Source organism: Pelophylax lessonae (genome assembly GCF_965119305.1).
Source record: "Pelophylax lessonae genome assembly, chromosome: 3".
NCBI lineage: Eukaryota > Metazoa > Chordata > Amphibia > Anura > Ranidae > Pelophylax > Pelophylax lessonae.
The window spans coordinates 324,919,056-324,944,550 of NC_138770.1; the positions used below are offsets into that span (position 1 = coordinate 324,919,056).

The 25,495-nt window shown below is 40.5% G+C and overlaps 1 protein-coding gene across 1 annotated transcript in view; it reads right to left on the reverse strand.

The window, feature by feature from the left end:
* The window catches only part of CSMD1 (CUB and Sushi multiple domains 1), a 2,644,830-nt gene that overhangs the window by 1,530,861 nt on the left and 1,088,474 nt on the right, over positions 1–25,495 (reverse strand). The window lies entirely within an intron of this gene.

The window sequence follows — 25,495 nt, forward strand, 5'->3', positions numbered from 1 at the left end:
GAACACACAAACGCCAGGTAGGTGAATATTGCTGAATAAACAGGTCTATGGCAGAAATGTAAAAACTGCTCCCATGCATAGGGGGTGTACAGAGTTGAGAGGGAAAGTGGTTAAAAGCTTGGCAGCCTGAAAGATAATGTGCTTGACAATGGATGCTGCTATTAGAATTACTTTTTCATAGTGCTGATTTCTTCATTGGATATGTTACTAACAAAATATTATGTTTATTTGACATGCCTATTTTAAGATATGGGTTATAAGACTTCTTCATTTATTTACGCTTCCATTTTAAAGTAGATGAAATAGGAAGTTGCAAATACAAACCTTTGTAGCTTATCACATTATTTCCATTTTGTAATAAATCACACAAATCAATGTTTAGCTTGTTGGTCTTTTAAAAATACCAAACATGAAAGTGTTTTATTATAAATGTTTAATAAATGCAAAAATACCTGTTGATCTTGACAGAAATCTAGTGATATTGGAACTTTCTGTTATTAATTTGCAGTGGTATTAGAGTTCTCAGTTCTATTTATGGAGTTTTCTATTTGGACTATAGAACATAACCCCTGTGTTAGGCAGATGAGGAGAGAGGATGGTGCTGGGTAGTACGAAAACACTATCTGTCCTAGAGTGATACAGATACAATGAGTGAGCCTTGTCACCCTTGGACAAGAAGTGTGTCACTAGCAGGCTCACCAGATGAAAATACCTGAAAAAAAGCCTAAAATAAGAAGAGGAATGCAACCACCAAATCTAAAAACTTATTAGCTGCAATATATTACATTTTGTTCTTTAGTTTAGACACACATTACAGAAATTTTCAAGTGCTTATGAACCTAATGTGAAAATGAAACAAAAAGTGTGATGGTTAAGGAAAAATAAGTCACCAATGATTTTGTTTTTTTTAATGTAAAAATATTGGTGACATAATCTAATAAAGCTGCTCCAAACAATCCCTATTTTTCCTAACAAAATGATGTACTGTATATGGTTTGTTTTATATGTATATATGTCGTATTTGTACTATACAGGATGTCAATACATCTTACACGTTGCTGTTTTACTTAAGCTTGTATTTACAACATAAAGGAGTCAAAACTGAATTCCGAAAATGAAATGTGAACTATTTAAGTACTTTGGAGGGGAACATAAATCAAACAAGTTTCGCTGCATATTTCAAAATACATTACACCTGATTAGAAATCTGTCTCATAAAGATCCAGATTAAAATTATACTGCACTTGAAATTTTCTGCATAGATTTTGCAGGCATAAGCACTAGTTAGTGCAATCATTCATGTTAAAAATGGTATCATAATTTTCTAATTAATGTTTTTGTGTGCTTTGAATTTAAAATGTGCATTACACTTTACTTTGAGTCAGATTTTTACATAATACATATTATTTTTTGTAACTATTATATTTAATTTAAAGAGCTCTTCTGCAAATACTGTATCCAGTGTACAATATATTGTAAATAAAGAAACATAACTATTGTATTAAAAACAATAACTTCAGATCTTGTGTTATAAAACATTAGTAAAGCTGAATTTTACTTTATTCCTTTGACACCTATTCCAAACTTTATTACCTGATCATACTGTAGTAACTGTTTATTTCCCCTATTACTATAATTCATAGTTTTGCATGCTTGCTCTTTTATATTTTTGTTGCTGTAAAAAAAGCATATCTAAACTCAAAATTGTATATATATATATACATACGCACACAGTATAATATTTTGCTGTGTTCCATTTGAGAGAACAAACTGAGAAAAAGGTGTCCCTGGAACTCCCGAAGGAAGATTTCCCTTCACATCCTTTTCTAGTGGCAACTGTAAGCTTAGGTTTCTCATCACGTTCTTTCCAGTGACAATGGTTGTCAGGACAAGTGGACAGTCAGAAAGAGTGAATCTTCCCAATGAGGACACGAACAGCAAAAAAAAAATTGACAGCACACTATTCAAAACTATTAAAAACCATACTATTAGACATAACTTGGCTTGCACACAGGATGGCTGAATACTAGGAGAGTTTCAGGAACCCAGCTAATTTTTCTCCACTTACTACCACTACATGAGCTTGTAAATGGGCAAAAACCTGAACAGAACTTCAAAGCCCTCATTTTAAAGGGGAGGATTGTTTCAGAATGCTTCAAAACATAGCGATCAGAACCACTGGATGCTCTAACACCCAAGATGGTACCATTTTCACCTCATGGACAATAATTGTTTGGACTCATTCTCTCGACTCTAGCCATTCACCAGAACAGAATCCAGCTAAACAACTCCTGATCCCGGGAGATATGGATACCATCTCCAGACATATTAAAACCACTCTCTTTGCAGTGATCACTGATCCTAAAGCTGACCTACTTTCTCTATCTGAAAATCCATATGAGATGATGAAAATTGAGGTATCAAAGAGATGGAGAACTAGAGAGGCTCCACAAAGTCACTAAAATGCACCAAATATACCACCTAAACCTCAATGGCAAAATTAAGGATCCTAAACCTCAATGGCAAAATTAAGGATTTGGACAATTGTGGTAGACACCAAAACATCAGGGTAAGAGGGGTACCAGAGAGTGTAAAAACCAACCAACCTAAATCAGCAGCAGTCTATTCTCAATAATTTTCCTAAAACAACTGTTGGAAACTGTCATGGTCTTACCTTCTTTGCTGTTCTCCTTCGTTTAACATGTGCTGGCGGCCATCTTGGTTTCTGGGTTTCTTGTAGCCTCCCACCCTGCGGCTCCTCCTTCCCACTGGGAGGAGCTGGATGCCTAGCTCATATATATAGGAGGTCTGTGGCTTCAGTTCCTTGCTTGGTCCTCCTGTGTTCACATGCTTCTAAGACTGCTGCTGCTTCTGGTCCCTGATCCTGGCTTCGTCTGATTACCCTGCTGGTTCCTGATCCTGGCTTCGTCTGACTACCCTGCTGGTTCCTGATCCTGGCTTCGTCTGACTACCCTCCTGGTTCCTGACCTCTGGCTTCGCAAGGACTCGGCCTCGGTTTCGCCATCCGTTTGGACTTTTGCTTTACAGCTTGATTTTCAATAAAGCCTTCTTATTTTCACTTATCTGTTGTTGTACGTCTGGTTCATGGTTCCGTGACAGAATCACCCATAGAATTTGACTGTATACAGTACATAAAGCATTATGCCTATGTAGTGATAAAAGCAGTCCCTCGAGAGGTATATTATGCTGTTTACAAAACTACCCACTCAAAGAGGAAATACTGTACGGGATCCAACAAAATGAACTTTCCATTGGCTTTGAGATCAAGTTGTTCCAGGACCCATCCCAAATCAAACAACGAGCCCTCTTGGGCCACAGAGAAATTTTAGAAGAAGACATATTTGTAGTTTTAAAGGCACCAAAGCCTAAGGGATTGACCCACCACTAAATTACACTTCAGTAAATCATGCACTACAGTACCATTTGACCACAAAAGTTTGGGTAAACAATATGGCGCAATAGAAAAGATTTCAAGTCTAAGCCATGGTCCCTTAGAGTTAAGGATATTCCATTGAGCTAGTTGCATTAGTTGAGCAGCCAGAGAATAAAACCAAAGCAGTCTAATCTGGCATAAGAGTTATGCAGGTGGGAATAAATAGTATTCTCTCTAGCCCCAATGTTGTAAGTTCTCCACCAGCAGACCATTGCACAAACGCCTATGCAATGACTTAGAATATTATTTAGAACTGGGGGTATACCTACTTCTATCTATAGAATACTGAGAGACCATGTTAAAATCTGGAGCGTCCGATGTCACGTATGATGAAACATGGAGGGAGGAGATGCGTGCTGATGCCATCATGTTCTTGCGTTCCCTGAAATGCAGGCGGTCTGTTTGTTTCTGCCGGCGAGGATTATGTTGTATGGTGCAATACATACTGTATCTTTCTGATGAAAGTGCAATTTTAAATTTAAATAAATTAAATAAGAAGGTTTTACACTTGGAGTGCCTGTTCCCATATCTGTGTGTGAATGCCTGTGGGATGATGTCCTGTGAAGGATTCTAGCTTTTTTGGAGAGAGCATCTGTGGCTGTTTTTGATGATCTTCAATCCAGTTGTCTCTTATGAGCCCTTTGTGACCTGCCTTTAAGTAGAGGGTCATTTGCAGCTGGTAAGCTTGCATTTATACTATTGAAGTGGCAGTCTTGTGCACAAATTCTTTAATTTTTGGTGATGCACACTCACCAAAATTCACAGAGGATCTTTAATTCATGTGGACTTTTTTAGTCACTGATCATACTCAATTTTATATATGTTGTACACATTTTTATCTATATGGCTACAGTATATTTTATGTATTTCAATGAAGTCATGCTTTAAATGCTCAGTTTGGCAGTCACAGATGTGCAATTTCTAATTATCCCAATGTCCCTTTCCAGACAAACCTTCCACACTCTACCTTCCTACCCCTTCCCCTTATCCTTCCAACTTACTAGGGCGAGTGGGTCTTCAAAGCACATAATTCTCATTCATTTATTGTCCATCCTATTTACCCTAAAAGGTACACCTTGTTAACCTTAACTAATTTTGAAAGTCAAACCCAGGCAAATCAACTGCTTATACTGAATCCATAACCATGCTCTTTACATCTAGACAAAAACATAGGTTGATCCCTCAACCTTAAAGACCTCAATGCTCCCTTCCTTCTAAAAGACTAAAGAAATTCAATGTGCAGATTGTAAGACTAGGTACCTGCAAGGATTCCCCTCTTCTTTTTATTTAAGCCTTGAAACCATTAATTTAATACATTAACTTGCTGCCCTCTATCTGTGATATATGTGAAGGTCTTAATTTAAGGACAACTTTCAACCTTGTCTGCACTAAATATCTATCCCCCAACCTCACAACTTGATGCCCTGAAAACATAACTCCTTTTCAAGGGGAAACTACATTCCATAAAGTACCTAGGAAAAATTATATTCAAGCATGCATTCTTGATTCAAAAAAGGACTTTCTATTGCTCTAAGCATCCTATAAATCTCAGAATTCCTTTTTTCTGTTGAGATCTGACTTTCTTTTTTAGGGTTTGGCTACATTCATTCACTGTATGTAGGAATGTAGCCATCCTCTTCTGCTCATCCCTGAGATGGAATATGGACTGTGGACTATGGGATTTATAGTGTGTTTAGAATAGGCACATAACAGCAAAATATGTGAACTTCTCATTCTAAACAAACAGAAGTGAGGGGGGAAATGAGAGGTTCAGCCAATCATGGAGAACATTACAAGGAGGCTGAAAAAAGTAAGAAACTTTTGAAAAATTGATTATGGGGTCATTAAGTTGTGGATGTGTATGGATTATTTTTGAAGAATAAGAATGTTGTTTACTTTCTTTTAAACACATCAAATGAGTCTAGATCGAAAGGAATGGATGAACAACTCCTTTTCTTGGTTTGAATGTTCGGCAGTCCTCTGCATTAATATTTTGTCATGTCTACTCTATCTTTTCAAAATGATGCCACTTACTTTACCTTAAAGCGGAGTTCCACCCTGGAATTTTTTTTTTTTTTTTAAATACCCCCGGGCTAGTGCATTCCACAATGGCTAGCCTCTGATATGTCCCGGGTTGCACTTACCTGTTAGGACAAATACTTACCTTGAAAAAGTCTTGTCCAGCGCTGCCATCTCAGATGTGGGCAGCTTGAAGCCAGCGCGATCCTCTTCAGCGTCCTCTTCTGCCTTCTTCGGTCCCACGATGCCCTGCGCCGGCCCCACCGTCACTTCCGGGCGCGCGCGTCATCCCTCCACAGCTTCTGGGCATGCCCAGAAGCTGTTTAGAAGGGGATGACGTGCGCGCCCCGAAACTGACATCGGGGCCGGTGCAGGCGCAATGATTCCTGGGAGCGATGACGTTTAGCTCCCAGGAATCATTGCAGAGCCAGGAAGTGACAACAGGCCGCGGCCGAGGAAGGAGGAAGAAGGAAGTAAGGTAAGTATATTTTCTTCGCTACGAGGTAAGTAAAAAAAAAAAAATGCGATTAGTCATTTGTTTTTCAGGTGACCCGGAGCGAGAAGATGGAGGTAAGTATAAAATTAGGGTGGAACTCCACTTTAACCTTTTTAAACTCCTTTCAATCCTTAATGTCTACATTTTTTTGGCATAGCTCTTCTTAGCTTTCCTATGAAACCAAAAACATTTAGAAGTAGTATGTCTCCCTAACAACTAAAATACCACTAAACATGTCTACTTTCACATTTTATTTAATCATAGGTTGACTAGGTCTGTCTAGAGAGTAATGTTATAGACATCCCTAGCCAGTCAATACCTTGGATACCTTTCCCAAAAACCCCACAACACATTAAAACTAACCCCTTGATCTACTAGAGATGTAAAATGTCTGAACATTTTGCAGCCATGAGAAAAAAAACATTTTTTTCCCTGTTTTTTTTTTTTTCTTAAATAAATAGAAATATTGGAAAAGTTTAAAAAAAAAAAAAAAAATCAGCGTGGAGTAATTTTATTAATTCTGTTACACTAGGACTGGTAAATTCAGTTCACATAAAATAATTTTGCTTAAAATAAAAGTACAGCCTATTCAGTAAATAAACTAAACTTACTTTTTACATTTTTTTTTTAAATTACAAATGGGATAACAAGGACTTTATGTGCTAAGAACATTTCAACTATACATGAGAACAGGTAACCACCCCTTTCCTTCAAAATAATTTGAAAGCTATCCTGCCAAAATGCATTTTCAGTCAGTCAATGCTGATCCAGAAGCATGTATTTCTCTTGCAAGAGTTTGATCAATGTTCTCCTGATTTTCAGGTATCATTTTGTCTATAAATTAAGGTAATGTGTATTTTTGGGAGGCCGTGCTTTGCCACACGCAAGATGCTGCTAGTGAAGAAACACTCTGTAATGATCCAGAAGCAGCAGAAAGAGTTTTCCTGGAATATAAACTTTGGAGGTAAAAGCTACTTGCACTTTCATTATTGTCCTCAACATTTAATTTATGTCTGGGGTTCTGGTTGTCAGCGGCCGACCCAAATGTGACTCATCCTCAGTCATTTCCTTCCCATCGCAAAAGTGTTTGAACCAGTCACAAACACATTTTCAGCTCACGGCTTCTGTCCTGTACACTTGCACAAACATTTCATGTGTCTTCATCGCTGTTTTTCCCAAATTGTAGCAGAACTTTCGCTTGTTCCATTGCATGACACTACCTCTCACACTGACTATGTTCGACTGCTCACAGCGGGTTTACCCTGATGGGCATGTGTACTCCACGCTAGGTGGCGATTCTGTATGTGTCTCTGGATTAGGGATGATCGAACTTTTGAAAAGTTTGGTTCGACCAGAACACCCGAATTTCCCAAAAGTTTGGTTCGGATTCCAGAACCCCATTGAAATCAATGGGATCTGAACTTCTGGAATCAAAAAACACAATTTTGAAGCCCTAAAACCAAATAAATGCCCCTAAAAGGTGCCTCAGGGACTATGAAGCAGGCAAAAAAGTTCTTAAAAATTTTCGTTTTTGATAATTGAGAGACAATTAATGAAAAAATTATTGAAAAAAAAAAATGATATTTCTTTGCATTTAGTGTCTGGGGGGGGTCTAAAAAGTGTACCTGGGAAGTTTCAGCTCAGTAGCATGTCCAGAACCAGAATTATAGCATGCCAAACCTTCAAAAATTACTTTTTTGCTTAACCGTGCCTTTCTTATACTCCTAATCAACTGCACAGCCAATGTGTATGATGGGGACATAATGCAGTGCACTGGGAACAAGATTAGAGGTTTTTTTTTTGGAAAAAGGTGCTCTCTTTAAATGTGGATATAATTAACGGGTGTATTTTCACAATGGGGCTATTATTACCAAATGTTTTCAAGAAGTCAAAAGATGTATGTAGATGCACTTTATTTCATGTAAAATGGTGTTTGGTGCACTTTAACTTGAATTCTCACAAGAAACAGACAAAAATGCATGGATACATTGAGGCTTAGGGTTAGGAGTAGGGGCCAAAATGAAGTGCACAGTGAAGAAGATTAGAGATGTTTTGGATGAATACTGTTGTCTCTTGACTTTGAATAGAAGTAAAGGATGCTTAAAAATTGGGCCTTTGGTGGTGCCGACGATGACTTGACACCATAACCCTATGAAAGTGCTGGTCATGAAGGCAATAATTGCCTTTGTAAGGAAAAAAAATTGCAATGATATGCATCTGTGAAACAGGTGCACAAAAATTGTTGTTTGGGTGTTGGCGGAGCCATACCACTGTAAGCCCAAAGAGCTGGTGTTGAAGAAGGCGTAAAAATTATGAAGGTGTGCACCTGTTCCACAGGTGCGCAAACATGGTATTTTTGGTGTTGGCGGAGCCTCCCCACCGTAAGCCCAAAGAGCTGGTGTTGAAGGAGGCCAAAAAATTATGAAGGTGTGCACCTGTGGAACAGGTGCGCAAACATGGTATTTTTGTTTGGTGGAGCCTCCCCACCATAAGCCCAAAGAGCTGGTGTTGCAGAAGGCCAAAAAATTATGAAGGTATGCACCTGTGGAACAGGTGCGCAAACATGGTATTTTTTGTTTAGTGTAGCCTCCCCACCGTAAGCCCAAAGAGCTGGTGTTGCAGAAGGTCAAAAAATTATGAAGGTGTGCACCTGTGGAACAGGTGCGCAAACATGGTATTTTTTGTTTAGCGTAGCCTCCCCACCGTAAGCCCAAAGAGCTGTTGTTGCAGAAGGCCAAAAAATTATGTAGGTGTGCACCTGTGGAACAGGTGTGCAAACATGGTATTTTTGGTATAACTAAAATGAGGTTCTGTGAACCTAAACAGAATGAGAGGAGGGTTGGAGGGTGGCACCCTGGTCCAGGCTTAAACTGAGGCTCAGCAGCCACATCGCAATGATAGACTAGTCTACAAGGTCTGCATCAGGTGCATCAAAGCTTGATATCCACGACGTCTCGTTCGATGGTCTGTGACGAATCTTCCTGCTGCGCTGAATTCCCGTTCCGATAGGACACTGGAAGCAGGGCAGGCCAACAACTCCATGGCATACTGGGCCAGTTCTGGCCAGTGGTCTAATCTTAAGACCCAGTATGCCAGTGGATCGGATTCGTCACACGAAAAGCCCTCTGTGTCACTTTGTGCCCTGACGTAATCGTCCACCATGTGATGCAGATGCTGTCAATGCGATGTGGCAGCTGAGAGGCCTGGGCAGTGAGGACTAAAAAAAGACCGAAAGGCATCTGTCAACTGCACGCCTTCTCCAACGCTCCTCTCGTGACCCGCAGTAGAGTCCATGGTAGGTTGTCCCCGCCCCTGCACCCTACGGGAGTTTGGGAACGTGTTCACCAGAATCCTCTTGAGACTGTCCTCAAGGGATTTGATCCTGTGGACTCTCTGGGTGGATGGGAAAAGCTCAGTGGTCAAGTAGGGTGGCCAACTAATAGTGGTCAGTCTCTTTAATGGCCTTGATTCTGGGGTCCTTTCGCAAGTTCTGAAGCATGATGTTTGCCATGCGAGCGCAGAGTGTGCTCCAACAAAAACAGTACCGGTAGGGTGTCACTGATACATGCGCTGCCCCGGCTGACCATCCTTGTGGCCTCCTCAAATGGCGAAAGCACAGTGTATGTATCCTTAATCAAAAGCCACTGCCGTGGCGAAAGGAAGCCCAGGCGCGCTGAGCCAGTGCTGGTGCCGTACTCGCAGAGATATTCATTGAGGGCCCTCTGCTGCATGTACAGGCACTGCAGCATAGCTAAGGTGGAGTTCCAGTGGGTGGGCATGTCACAGACGAGGCGGTGTACGGGCAGGTGAAACTCGCGCTGCACTTCGGCCAAACAAGCAGTGCCACTGTATGACCGCCTGAAGTGACTGCACACCCTTCTTGCCATCCTTAGCACATCCTGCATTCCCGGGTACGAGTTCAAAAACCGCTGTACCACGAGATTCAGGACATGCGCCAGGCATGGCACATGGGTCAACTTTCCCTGCCGAAGGGTGGCCAGGAGGTTTGACCCATTATCGGTAACCACCATTCCTGACTGCAGCTGGCATGGTGTCAACCACCTCTGGGCCTGTGCCTGCAGAGCCCCAAGAATCTCAGGGGCAGTGTGCTGCCTGTTCCCTAGACACACACCGTGACACCTTTTGGCCTGAGACATAGAATAGCCCTTTGAACGCTTACGTGGTACCTCATCATATTCAAAGGACCATGCTGCAGAGGAGGGCATGGAGGAGGATGAGGAGGAGGAGCAGGAGGGGGTAGAAGTGATTGATCTACCCGGATCAGCGACACCACCAGCTGTTTGCAGATGTGGGGGCAATACTGGCTGCAGCACCAAGCTCTGGCTACAATCCCTTCCACTGGCAAGCAGTGTCACCCAATGAGCAGTGACAGAAATGTACTGTCCCTGCCCATGTTTGCTTGACCAAGTGTAAGCCATCAGGTGTATCTTACGGCTGACTGACTTGGCCAGGGATGACACTACATTGCCTTCCACATGTTGGTATAGGGATGGCAGGGCCTTACGGGCAAAGTAATGCCGACTTGGCACCTGCCACTGTGGAACTGCACATTTTGCAATGTTGAGGAAGGGAGGAGACTCTACCAGGTTAAATGGTAAGAGTTGTAGAGCCAATAGTTTTGCCAAATTACTGTTTAGACGCTGGGCATGTGGGTTCCAGCATGTGTGGAATCGAAATTTGGCGTCTAGATGTTACAGCTGGTGGTGTGCTGGAGGTAGATGCGACACTGCCTGCTATATCATCATCCCTGTCAGTGGAGGCTGCCAACAGGTGACGAGTGACTATAGCAGGGACAGACTGATGTGCAGGGGGAGCACGAGGAGGAGCGCGAGGAGGACTAGAAGGCAGACTGACCGATCTTTGGCTCTTTTGTGGGTTCTTCAAATGCTCCTGCCAACGGGCCAAGTGGTGGGTTATCAAATGCCTGGTTAGGCAGCTTGTACCCAAGTGGTTGACATTTTTGCCACGTTTTATTCCCTTATGACAAATTTTGCAGATCGCAACTGTTCAATCTGCATGAGATGTCTCAAAAAAGGCCCAGCAAGAAGAGGTTTGTATAGTGGCCCGGGGAGAAAACAGGTGTGGCCTTAGATGGAGAGGGCCATTATCGGTAACCACCATTCCTGACTGCAGCTGGCGTGGTGTCAACCACCTCTGGGCCTGTGCCTGCAGAGCCCCAAGAATCTCAGGGGCAGTGTGCTGACTGTTCCCTAGACACACACCGTGACACCTTTTGGCCTGAGACATAGAATAGCCCTTTGAACGCTTACGTGGTACCTCATCATATTCAAAAGACCCTGCTGCAGAGGAGGGCATGGAGGAGGATGAGGAGGAGAAGCAGGAGGGGGTAGAAGTGATTGATCTACCCGGATCAGCGACACCACCAGCTGTTTGCAGATGTGGGGGCAATACTGGCTGCAGCACCGAGCTCTGGCTACAATCCCTTCCGCTGGCAAGCAGTGTCACCCAATGAGCAGTGACAGAAATGTACCGTCCCTGCCCATGTTTGCTTGACCAAGTGTAAGCCATCAGGTGTATCTTACGGCTGACTGACTTGGCCAGGGACGACACTACATTGCCTTCCACATGTTGGTATAGGGATGGCAGGGCCTTACGGGCAAAGTAATGCCGACTTGGCACCTGCCACTGTGGAACTGCACATTTTGCAATGTTGAGGAAGGGAGGAGACTCTACCAGGTTAAATGGTAATAGTTGCAGGGCCAGTAGTTTTGCCGAATTACTGTTTAGACGCTGGGCATGTGGGTTCCAGCATGTGTGGAATCGAAATTTGGCGTCTAGATGTTACAGCTGGTGGTGTGCTGGAGGTAGATGCGACACTGCCTGCTATATCATTATCCCTGTCAGTGGAGGCTGCCAACAGGTGATGAGTGACTATAGCAGGGACAGACTGATGTGCAGGGGGAGCACGAGGAGGAGCGCGAGGAGGACTAGGAGGCCGACTGACCGATCTTTGGCTCTTTTGTGGGTTCTTCAAATGCTCCTGCCAACGGGCCAAGTGGTGGGTTATCAAATGCCTGGTTAGGCAGCTTGTACCCAAGTGGTTGACATTTTTGCCACGTTTTATTCCCTTATGACAAATTTTGCAGATTGCAACTGTTCGATCTGCATGAGATGTCTCAAAAAAGGCCCAGCAAGAAGAGGTTTGTATAGTGGCCCGGGGAGAAAACAGGTGTGGCCTTAGATGGAGAGGGCCATCTGCTCTCTCCTCTTGCTTGCTCTGCCTCCTCCTCAACCTCAGACCCAACATCAGACTCCATAAAGGACTGAGCATGAGGCTGGAGTAGATGGCCGACACTGTGGTCAAACAGCTCAGCTGACTCCTCTGCCATGTCTGAAGTTGGGTTTAAGGGAGGACGTGAGGTGGACATGGACTCATCTTTATTTGTTCTGCCAACTGCAGAAGACTGACCACTTTTCTCTGCCTGGGTCACTGTAGTTGCTGATGATGACGATGATGAGGGTTTGGTAATATAATCCACCACCTCCTGTACGTACTGTGGACGTATAGCTTGGCCACTGAGGGAGAACAATCGCAATGGTGGCCTGGCTGAGGACTGACCACCACATCCAACCCTGCCTCTAGACACCCTAGAAGCTGTGCCTCTTTCTGCAGCAGGGCCACGTATGCCTTTCCTTGGTCTACCTGACATATTTGTCACTGAGACTTTGGCAACTGTGCGGTGAAAAATGCACACTGCTATGCGACCCAAAGTTGTCGCTGAATACAGCACAGCAGATGTGTGTCACGCACAGTAGCAAAGCCTTTTGCACAGTGGACTTAACGCTTACAAGAACAGGCGTTAAGTTGTCACTGAGGCAATGTATTTTGCTGACTAGCAAGCACGTAACCTGCTGTAGATATATCAGCAGTGCAACGTGCTCACTAGACGGAACCCTGACACTTTTACTATCCCTACAGAAACTAGATTGTTGAATCTAACTATAGTGGTATATAGTGCCCTAACTACACTGCATATCCCTTTCCTCACACTAAAAGAACAGCTCCATACAGCAGAAGATAATTTCTAACTGACACTGTCCCTTTAAATGTTTTTTTTTCTAACTCAAACAAACAGCACAATCGCTGTATTTCTAACTACACTGGCTGTCTGTAAGCTGAATGCTCTTCTGCTGATATGGAGCTTTAGAATCACTCGGCTATGCAGCAAACGTAGTGTAACAAAGCAGGAGTAAGAGAAATGCTTCCACTCTCTTCAACAGACTCTGTATTACTGTGCTAGAGGTTAGGCGGGGCTATGTTATATACTGTGGGGCATATTCACTCCTGATTGGCCTCTGGTCCCCGTAGTCACTCCAATCACGTTCCTAGCAGACTCCTGCCCCCTCATTGGCTTTTGCTGATGTTTCTGGGCCAATCACTGGCTTTTAAAGCCCAGTTCCTATCCCATTGCATTTTGGGCGGTTCTGGTGGCCGAATTCCGAACTTTTACCGCAAAAAGTTCGGAATTCGGCCGAATTTCGCACACCCAATGTTCGGGTCAAACCGATGGTCGACCCGAACCGTTCGATCATCCCTACTCTGAAAAGCTATGTGCATGCGCTTGCAACTGGCCCATGTTGCCAATAAGATATTGGACCATTCACCAAACTTTAGACACCTTGTATTATTTATCATTGTAAAATAACATATTCCATGCATTTTTTTTTTCATTTTTTTCCCAATTTTTTTTCCAGGCCTTCCCATCTCTATGATCGACCCAACAATTTTCCATCTCTTCACCTTTACTCAGACCCCAGCCCCCTCCCGCAAATTACATGCAGCCCAGGTTTCCCTCCTAGAATTCAAAAGGGATATTTATTCAGTGAACACATTCAACAGTGTAAAGGTGTGTCACTTTGTTGCCAATATACCAACAAGGGAGTTTTTACAAATGAAAAATTCCATAGCCACACGCAAACAAAAAAACTTGATGCTGAGACCCTTAATTCCATTTGAAAAACTATGCGCACATGGCAAACCAACCAGACATACTATATGGCAGTGGTCCTCAACTCCGGTCCTCAGGGCCCACTAACAGGCCAGATTTTAAGTATTACCTTGGGGAGATGCAGACTAGAATACTGCAATCACTGAGCAGCAAATTATATCACCTGGGATGTATTTCAGTTATCTTGCAAACCTGGCCTGTTAGTAGGCCCTGAGGACCAGGGTTGAGGACCACTGCTATATGGTATCTGTACAAACAACTTCTAACCCTACTATACCAATCTCAACCATACCAACCCCAATCAAGGGAAAGAATGCTTTGCTGTAAATTCATAGAACAGCAAAGGAACAATGCCACTACATTAGGACACAAATGTTCCATTCGTATCAAAATTCAGGGAACTTCCTATAAACCTGTTGTTTAAAAACTATGTTGTTAATGACTTAAAAGGAAAGGAACTCTTCTCATTTGGTGAGGCTGTGACCTGATAAAATCCCCTGGCATTCTACCTCTCAAACTCTCTCTGATAATGCATGCACTAACACTAAACCCTTTCCAGAATTTTTTCCCTTTATATGAACACAAATCTTTTCTTAAAGCGGAGTTCCAGCCTCAAATACCTTTTTTAGCTAAAAATACCCCTATAATACTAATCCATCACCCTTTACAGAACCGCTATTCTCATACCTACAAGGTGTACAGTATTGGATTTTAGTCAAAATCTTACTTTTAAAAATGCTGTCTGGGCGTGGCCATCTTGGATGTGGGCATCTGAAGCCGCAGTGTAATCTGCTGTGTCCTTCTTCCTGATTCCAGGGAGTGTTCTTAGAGTTCTTCCTGATTCCAGCCTCCTGGGAGTGATGACAAACAGCTCCCAGGATGCAATTCAAAGGCGGAAGAGATGTCGGTGGCTGTGGCCACAGAGGGGGGAGAAGGAGGAAATACAATCAAAAATGCCCTGAAAATAAGGTAAGGGACCCCCAAAAAAAATTTAGAATGCCCAATTGTTGATCAGCATAGCGAGCACTCCAGTAATCACTAAAGTTGCAAAATAGGCCGGAACTCTGCTTTAAAAAAACCTACTCTCCTAACCCTGCAATTAAAAGACACTTACAGTATACCATTACACTTGAAATCTGCACCCACTTACCTTGATAGAATGAGTCATAAAAACACATGATTTTTAATACTGAGGAAGCCAGGGCTATTGCTACTGACTCTGTGATTGCACATCTAAGCACTTGGTCAGACTAGGGCCTATTTCAAATATATGAAACTACAAATCCATCAAGTTAATACATCCCGTATCAATCAACCAAATAACCTCTATAGTAACCTACAGTATATTTTTATAGCTTAGATGCAACTCTCTCACACTCCATGAACCCCCACCTATATTCCGCCCTTCCCCTCTCCCCTAACTTATATCGCACATCCCCCTATCACCTACCACTTCCATGTTTGCAACTTCTTCCCTACTTTTCCTCTCTAAACTCTATTTTGTCATTTCTTTTTTCTCTCTCTCCTACTTTTAAAATTATTACTATAATAATAAACCCTACTCATTCTCCTATTCTTCTATTATTATATGGTGACTGTAATGCAAAATTGAATGACATCAGCCACAACCTGATTGCTTACCCTTAACTACCCACTTGATTATGATTACAATATGCTGTTAAGACATTAAACTGTTTTTAGATGAATGTTCTGTCCATTAATCAGAATTACCTTGCAGTAATGATGTGACCTGACAGCAGATCTGTAAGATTTGTACATTGTCTTTACATAATGTGTGCATTGAAAAAAAAAAAAAAAGGTTCAAAAAACACATTTCGGTTTTAGATTTAATTTAAATGTAGAGGTTTGTAGATGAACCACCAGAAGAAGCTCTCAAGTGCTATCAATCGACATCTTACTTCACAAGGTTTGAGTTAAGATTTTGGCCACATAGTGAGTGAATTGTTTTAATCAATCAGCAAACTTTTGAGAAGAAAATTTAAAACAAAACATTGAATAGAAATGCACTTTATATGCTTGAAAGAGATAAAAACATATGACTTTCCCAATGTACACATACAGTAAAATAGAAGTTTACACAGAATGATTAAAAAAGGTTTAACTTATAGTTAAAAATTAACATAATTGCTTCACAAATTGGTTTTATGTTTTCAATAAATAAGAACCTATCCATATATACTTAATCCTCTAGATACATAAATAAATAGAATGTTTTAGAGTAAATCAAAAAGTGCAAATGTGAGGTAGGGGAACATATTTCCTTTTCATAAAAGTATACAGTATAAGGTTCTTATTATAGACAGTGTGTTTTTGAAGCTCAAAATAAAGATCTATACCTATTTATGTCTAAGTAACTATTTTAACGTGTTAGTCCATGTTAATTCACTGTAGATTCAGACATCATGGGGAGAGGAAAAACATCACTCAGAGATAATCCGGCACTACCACAAGAAACAGAAAAGAAGGGTACAGGTCCAGTGTAGTAAAATGTGTTTTAATTGACAAAATAGCAATCACTTACATCAAAGTTAATACTGGAGAACTTGTACCAGGACAATCAGGATAGCAATCAGTGGTGCAAAGATAAGCAGCAGTCTAGAACAGAGGTGAAACTAGCAGCCAGCTGGTGCTGTATCCCCCTAGAAAGACCCGCTTAAAGGATGTAAAAAGTCAGTATCCATAGGGGCTCCAATTTCCTGATTACTAATCAGTAAACTATTTTTTAAACCCATTTATAAATACCCCATTATCAGCTGACTGATGGTTTCACCTCTGTTGCTGATCTTTAAACTGCTGGTTGCTTTCCCAATTGTCCTAATACAAGAGCTTTAGTATAACAGTTGATGTAAGGAATCTTATGTTATTTTGTCAATTTAAACACATTCTGCTACACCAGACCTGCACCCTTCCTCTCATCAGCTCATTAATTTACCAAAAATGGACTTTGTGGGGGTAGAATAGTTCCTTGCAAGAATGGAAATAGTTTGCATCATGAGATAATCATTGAACTAGATAGTGAACATCTAAAACATGCTGTTATATAGCTTTAGGACAAAGAGGTTCTAGAGCAAACATAATAAGCATCTGACACACAGACTTAAGGGTAGTGGTAGTTGTAGCAGAAGGTTGGGGGGGGGGGGGGTTGTTGGAGCTATTAGGCACTTTATCCAATGAAAATCTAATGACAAACAGCCTGAATACTTTGAGTGGAATTCTTTTTTGATTGACTCAATTAACAGAAGAAAACATTTATACTGATCATGTTTAGGCATACAGCTTCAATAAATAATGACATGCATTTATAATAATAGCTCCATAAAAGACACTCATAAAGATATTTATACTAATGAAAAAAACAAGGTCAGATACAGAGTGTAATTTTCTCTCTAATGTACAATTTTTTATTTGCTTTTTTATTTCAGAAAACGGGCAACATCATTAAAAATGGTAGGTGGCTAAAGACCAATTTTTTTCAGGCTTCTAGTTTTTGAATATCATTATGTAGTTCTCAAAAGGCATGCTGCACTGCTGCTAAAATGTTCTGAGGGTATGGCTGTGCATGCATAAATGTAATAAATGATTTTGAGATATTTGTATTTACAAAGGTGTTCTTGCTTAACCCTAAATATGTGAAAATCAAATTAAAACAGCGCTAACACATTAAATAAATGAATATTAAATAAATATGTGTGGTTGTCACCTTCTATTTAAATAAAGTGCAAAGTGTCCAAATTTATGTGCAAAATTAATGCAGCTGCTGTGCATGCAAGTAAATCTTGGTGAAAATGTGTAAAATGAAGTTAAAACAGCGCTAGCATCACATATAAAATTTGCTGGTGGGTATAATATAAGTTCTAAAAGTGCAAGGTGATCAATATAAATAATATATAAAAATATATAAATATATATCAATATATAAATATGAACCAGCAATAAATCACAATAAGTCACAATAAATATTCCTAAAATAGTCCTTAAATCTTGGTGTAATAAAATAAGGTGCTCAGGTGCAGAAACCGTCCGATCAAGCAGTGCTCAAGTGAGTGGCCCATCCCTCCAGGTCCCCTACTCACCACAGGTATGTATCACAAACACTTGATAGAATCATATATGGCTTAGGCAACCAGGCTTCGATATGGATGGTTCCAGGAAAAGGAATGCCTTAAAATAGGATCGCTCCAAAAGGTCTCCGTTATTCCCAGGTGAAAGAAAAGAAAGGGGGCCAATAGTGTAATACGTTTTTATATTTTATTCCCCCCAAAGCATGAATTGTACTTACAAAATAAACAATCAAAGCTCGCATTGAAAGTGAACAAAGCATAAGGAGCGCCGCTGACGGCGGGCATTCCACTGATTCCAGGAAGTAAAACCGGATGTGACTATGCGTACCCGCGTTCCGGAAATTACGTCAACGCGTTTCACCCGTAAAGTGGGCGTTTTCAAATAAACAATTCATTTATTATTTATTACACCAAGATTTAAGGACTATTTTAGGAATATTTATTGTGACTTATTGTGATTTATTGCTGGTTCATATTTATATATTGATATATTTTTATATATTTTTATATATTATTTATATTGATCACCTTGCACTTTTAGAACTTATATTATACCCACCAGCGAATTTTATATGTGATGCTAGCGCTGTTTTAACTTCATTTTACACAAACCCTAAATATATTATATGTGATTTTTACAATTCTGATAGATTTGCCTAAAAGTAATTAGATATATACTCAAAACCTTTGTACTACTGATGTCTAACTATGGCATGTTTTAGTTATAATTTAGATTTTAGGAAAATAATTGGCAAGTCCTGAGAACTCAAGAAAAGAGTGACATCTATATTAAATATGTTTCATCAGCTCATTATATGACAAATGTTCTAAATGCTAGCAGACTGGAAAATGACAGCTCTAGATTTAGAGACCTTTCCAGGCAAGGTGGTGCAACAATTTGATCTGTAGTTTAGATATTTCTTTGAAAAGCAAAGAAAGAAATATATCATTTATTAACCGAATGGCTTTGTAGCGATGTCAGTAAATGGCCTGAGCAGTGTCACTTAGGGAGTCATGCACTTTTCAGAAAATAAAAAGTTTCACAGGTTCTTTCAGAGGTTTCAGGAGTGCTTTAAAAAGGATTCTTACTGCAGGGAAGCTTGGCCACCTTGTGGTCTTCTGTACAGCCTGACTTTTAGTTAATTATCTTTAGGGTCATGTTAAGCAAATGTAACCATAGAAGATCAGCTTTTTGGAGGTGCTTGAATGATGATAGATGGTTTTTGAGGCAAATATGACAATCTAATAACAGTATTATTGTTGTCATATGCCCACCAGACAAAGCAGATGACAGATCAGTGTTACTTCCATTCATAGCCATTCATTGTATACTATTGTGTTGCTCACTGCGATTAGTCATAGTAATCACATGGTACAGACAGGCCAAGCACTGCCCATTTATACCATGTGATTAGCTGTTTTTAGCTATTTACAACAATACACACTCAATGAATGGCTTCAATCACAACACGTGGTTGCTCATAACAGTAGTTATTAAAGTTATAAGCGATCATAGTGTGCAGAAAAATAAAACAAATCCTGGTCACAGTATATTAAAAAAGTTAAAAAACAAAAAAATATATATAATAAATAGAAAACAAATTGAAAAAAAAATGATTATTATTTTATATACTGCATATATATTTTTTTTACATACCATTATTGTCACCAGTCAATGTGCCTTTAGCCAATCATGGCTAAGGGGCTAAGTCCACGCCCCACACTATATAAGGCTGCTGCTTACACGGCAGCCGTATATAGTGTGTGACAATGGAGATTAGGCAGGTAGATAGTGTGTTGAGTTAGTTTAGTGCAGTCAGTGTAGTGTACAGGTATACCCCACTTTTAAAATGTATTCATATGTTGTAGTCCTGGGTCCCGTTTCAGTGCACCCCAAGTTTTGTGTCCCTGTCACTTTTAGTTCGTGACCAGTGCCATGCCAAGCTGACCACGATTTCCCATAGACGCCAATGTTAAAGACAGGGAGCAGTACCATGCTAAGATGACCAATATTTCCCATAGATGCCAATGAGCACTGAAAGCTAAAAAATGGTCTAGGCAGGAAGGGGGTGAAAGTGCCCTGCATTTAAGTGGTTAAGGGGAACCCAATTACAGAATTTAAAAAAAAAATGGCATGGGGTCCCCCCCAAAATCTATACCAGGCCGTTCAGGTCTGGTACAGATTTTAAGGGGAACTCGACGCCAAAGTAAAAAAAGAAAAAACAGCATGAGATCCCCCCCCCGAAAATCTATACCAAGCCCTTTGGGTCTGATACAGATTTAAGGATAACTCCACGTGAAAATTAAAAAATAAAATGATATGGGGTCCCCCAAAATCCATACCAGACCCTTAAGCAAGCATGCAGCCTTGCAGGCCAGGATGGGAGGGTAACGAGTGAGTGCCCCCCCTCCTGAACCATACCAGGCCACGTGCCTTAATTAGGGTGTGTTGGGGTGCCCCCAAAGCACCTTGTCCCCAAGTTGATGATGACAAGGGCCTCTTTCTGACAACCCTGGGCTGTGGTTGTGGGGGTCTACGTCATGTGATGTCAGAAGGGGCAGTGCCACCGGGTGACATGACAAGGTGACGTGACCAGGTGGCCCCGCCCCTTCCCTATAAAAAAGCTGTCAAAGCTAAAGAACAGCATACGGTGGGTAGCCTCGAAAAGGCGAACCTTTTTCAAAATGTTTTTAATTTTTTGGGTCAGTGGGCATCGTGATTGACAATGGATTTACATCGAGGGACACTATTTTTTTTTCTTTTTAATAAAGGACTTGTCAAAAAACTGTCCTATGTGGTTTTTGCTTTTTTTTACACTTGGTGATTGGGTAGGGGTACGATGTATCACTCACTATTACTAAATATCTTGGACTCTTTACTTTCCTTAAAGGAGTTGGAGGGTATTTATACCATCCTGGCATTTATGAGCCTCAAGAAAAGAGAAAGGCCATCAGTACATTAGGATTGATCAATTTTAAAAAAGTTACAACATAGTTAACTTTAATACAGGCTAAATATTATACACTGATTTTGTTTATTTTTTTAACAAAAAACTGTAGCAGAATATATTTTGGCATGAATTTATGAAGAAAGATTATTTATTTGCAAAATTTTATAACAGAATTGAAGAAAAATGCATTTTGTTTTTCAACATTTTCTGTCTTCTTTCATTTATTTTGCAAGAAATAAAAACCCCAGTGGGGATCAAATGCCACCCAAAGAAATCTCTATTTGTGTGAATGTGTAACAATACTGAAAGTTTAAAATTGGCCTGTGCAAGAAGAGGGTAAATGTGTCCAGTATTGAAGTGGAAAACTTAATATGGAAAACTGTGATCAAAAATAAATATTATCTTTTAGATTCATAGAAAAATATGAAAATATATATTAGAAAAATCAAAAAAGATCAACAATGTAATCAATTTATATATAACTTCTGTAACCCTCAATTTTTAAAACCATTTAAAATAACCTAGGTGCACATGGGACTACTAGATAAATGGACAAAAAAATGACTATTTAACCACCATTGAACATATTAATAGAATGAATGTTTCTTTATTCAAATAGGCTATAAATCCAAGTCAGATGTCACTTGAAGGACTAATGAGTTGTATACAAGGTCTGTGATCATAGAAAATTTTCAACAGGGTACAAATGAAAACAAGCCTGTTTTAAGAAATGTGTATCTCTAAGAACAGTGACACCACTCAAATAAAGCACACTCTTAAATACAGATAGAGAATTCCCAATTATGAAACTGCTCACTTAACTGTAATATTCTTGAAATCAACATTTGAAATACTTGAACTGCAACTCAAATATAAATTATGTTCACACCAATTAAAGTGTTATTACAAAATAAAAAGACAGCTAAAGTACTATGTAGAATGACCAATAGGGTAGCTGTACATAGCCCAGCATTTGAAAAAATATCACACATTTGTTTTATGGCATTTTATGACCTTAATGCTACATCTTGGGAAATGTCAATAACACTAATTAACAAAAATAGACGTATACATCAACCTAATTATTGGTAATGTCAGCTCCAGTTGAATAATAATTACCCAATTAAGCCAAATGTAATACTCTTCAGCATAATAAAAAAACTTTTAACTAAAAAAAATCTTGATGATAATTTGGTCTCCTAAAAAACATGTAGGTAATGTTAATTAATCTATAAGAATGAAAAAAAATTATGTTAATCTGCAACATATTTTAAGTAATTCCATGCTAATTTTGGGAAACCCTACTGATTTAATTAAGATCTGTGTGGAGAAAGCAATGTTTGAAGTAGGTCAGAATTTGTGATATTCTCTTAAGGCAACCAACAAAATTTGGGAATGTTTCCATTTTATTCCAAAAAAATGAACAATATGTCTTAAAAATAATTAAAGGAGTTGTAAAGGCAGAAGATAAAATGCCTTCTGTGTGTAGCAGCTGCCCCAGCACTCCCTAATATTTTCCTGTGCTCCATCTCTGTCCAGCAATGTCCACGAGTCTCTCGCCTGTCCAGGACTCTCCCTCCTGTTTGGCTGAGACACAGCCGCGGAGCCATTGTCACCCACAGCTGTCAATCAAAGTCAGTTAGCCAATCAGGAGACAGCAGGGGCGGGGCCGAATGGCAGCTCTGTGTCTGAAACATTCCCAAATTTTGTTCATTGCCTTAAGAGAATATCACAAATTCTGACTTGGCTCGGTTTGCCCCCATAACAAGCTGCTTGCTGAGGGGGCACTCGATCGGAGGGAAGGGGTCAGAAACAGCAACGAGGGACCCAAGAAGGGGAGGATCCAGGCTGCTCTGTGCAAAACCAACAGTAAGTATAACATATTTGTTATTTTTCTTTTTTAAAAAAGGCAAGACTTTACAATCACTTCAAGTACATACCTACACAACATAGCACCTACATCATATAAATACATACTGTAACATACTCAACTATTTTTCAGGATTTTCATTTGTTGATTTTTAAAGGATGTTTACAGATACACAGTATATATATATATATATATATTGTGACAGGAAGTCAGGTAAATCTGTGAATGTAGTCACAGACAGGAGCTACACTTCCACCTGGGTTAGACAAATCACCAATTACTATAGGGTGTCGGCTGCAGAGGTAGCCAGAACTGTCTAAGGAAGTTGAAAGGCCTTCAGCTGTTCAGAATGAGGAAGTTAAGGCCTCTATAATTTGTCCAAAGGAAGTCTATGGATTGCTGCCTCCTGTCGCCGTGTGGGCTGGGAGAGGAGGACAGACAGATGTGTGCCTCCCAACGCTGAGGAAGCCTGGGAGAAGGACTGCTGCCCCCTGTCGCCATGTGGGCTGGGAGAGGAGGACAGACAGACGTGTGCCTCCCGACGCCGTGTGGGCGTGGGAGAAGGACTGCTGCCTCCTGTCGCCATGTGGGCTGGGAGAGGAGGAGGAGACAGATGTGTGCCTCCCGACAAGCTGGTGAGCATGGGAGAAGACCCCCTGAAGTGATGTGCGCCAAGGAGGGTAAACGAGACTGAAGACTTCTTAAAGGTGAGGACATGGACTGTTTTTTCTATGTGGAGAGAAAACAAAGGGACATGTTCCATATGAAGAGGAAAAGGGACATGTTAAATGAACTGTTTGCTGTGTGAAGAGATTATAAATGAACTATTGATGGTCTGCTGTAGGATCAGCAAAGTCTGCCCAACAGTAGGTTGGGGACAGACTTCATTAGATAGGTTCCAGTGTGTGAGAAGGTAGCCGCCCACAGTGGCAAGGATTTATTTTGTTTTATTTTATTTTGGCTGTTTTGAGGCTTGCAATTGTGTGAAGTAAATTGCATGAATAAATCAAAGTGTTGTTTGCAACCACTGCTCGGCTATCTCTCTGTGAAAAGCACCCCCAAAGGGGTCATCCACACCTACCACCGAGCTAATTCCTCACAATATATATATAGATATATATATATATATATACAGTGCCTTGCGAAAGTATTCGGCCCCCTTGAACTTTGCGACCTTTTGCCACATTTCAGGCTTCAAACATAAAGATATAAAACTGTAATTTTTTGTGAAGAATCAACAACAAGTGGGACACAATCATGAAGTGGAACAAAATTTATTGGATATTTCAAACTTTGTTAACAAATAAAAAACTGAAAAATTGGCCGTGCAAAATTATTCAGCCCCTTTACTTTCAGTGCAGAAAAATCTCTCCAGAAGTTCAGTGAGGATCTCTGAATGATCCAATGTTGACCTACATGACTAATGATGATAAATAGAATCCTCCTGTGTGTAATCAAGTCTTCGTATAAATGCACCTGCACTGTGATAGTCTCAGAGGTCCGTATAAAGCGCAGAGAGCATCATGAAGAACAAGGAACACACCAGGCAGGTCCGAGATACTGTTGTGGAGAAGTTTAAAGCCGGATTTGGATACAAAAAGATTTCCCAAGCTTTAAACATCCCAAGGAGCACTGTGCAAGTGATAATATTGAAATGGAAGGAGTATCAGACCACTGCAAATCTACAAAGACCTGGCCGTCCCTCTAAACTTTCAGCTCATACAAGGAGAAGACTGATCAGAGATGCAGCCAAGAGGCCGATTATCACTCTGGATGAACTGCAGAAATCTACAGCTGAGGTGGGAGACTCTGTCCATAGGACAACAATCAGTCGTATACTGCACAAATCTGGCCTTTATGGAAGAGTGGCAAGAAGAAAGCCATTTCTTAAAGATATCCATAAAAAGTGTTGTTTAAAGTTTGCCACAGGCCACCTGGGAGACACACCAAACATGTGGAAGAAGGTGCTCTGGTCAGATAAAACCAAAATCAAACTTTTTGGCAACAATGCAAAATGTTATGTTTGGCGTAAAAGCAACACAGCTCATCACACTGAACACACCATCCCCACTGTCAAACATGGTGGTGGCAGCATCATGGTTTGGGCCTGCTTTTCTTCAGCAGGGACAGGGAAGATGGTTAAAATTGATGGAAAGATGGATGGAGCCAAATACAGGACCATTCTGGAAGAAAACCTGATGGAGTCTGCAAAAGACCTGAGAGTGGGACGGAGATTTGTCTTCCAACAAGACAATGATCCAAAACATAAAGCAAAATCTACAATGGAATGGTTCACAAATAAACATATCCAGGTGTTAGAATGGCCAAGTCAAAGTCCAGACCTGAATCCAATCGAGAATCTGTGGAAATAACTGAAAACTGCTGTTCACAAATGCTCTCCATCCAACCTCACGAAGCTCGAGCTGTTTTGCAAGGAGGAATGGGCAAATATTTCAGTCTCTCGATGTGCAAAACTGATAGAGACATACCCCAAGCGACTTACAGCTGTAATCGCAGCAAAAGGTGACGCTACAAAGTATTAACTTAAGGGGGCTGAATAATTATGCACGCCAGATTTTTCTGTTTTTTATTTGTTAAAAAAGTTTGAAATATCCAATAAATTTTGTTCCAC